This window comes from Xenopus laevis, chromosome 5S (assembly GCF_017654675.1).
Source record: "Xenopus laevis strain J_2021 chromosome 5S, Xenopus_laevis_v10.1, whole genome shotgun sequence".
NCBI lineage: Eukaryota > Metazoa > Chordata > Amphibia > Anura > Pipidae > Xenopus > Xenopus laevis.
Window position 1 is genome coordinate 42422779 of NC_054380.1, and position 345 is coordinate 42423123.

Here is a 345-nt window from a genome sequence, read left to right on the forward strand (position 1 = left end):
TGGCGAATCGTCACCAGCTGTCACTTTGCCCTTTAGTAAATCTGCCCCAATGATTTGCTTCCTGCCTTCTCTGAACAGTGCTCACAGGTGCATCCGCATTTTAAACAATTGTCATATGGAAATACTGAATATCATGATTTTGAACAACCCCTGACATCAGAGTGTACTGGCATTGCCATTAATTTCAATGGGGCACAAGTGTTTTGGCTATCCACATGCTGAGCTGTAAATCTCGAGTGATAAAACATGCAGAATGGTTACACGTGTCAGAAGAGTAGTGCAATGCGAAGTAAGCAAGTAAGAGATGCATCAAGACTGAAAACAGAAACCCATGATTCCATTAGG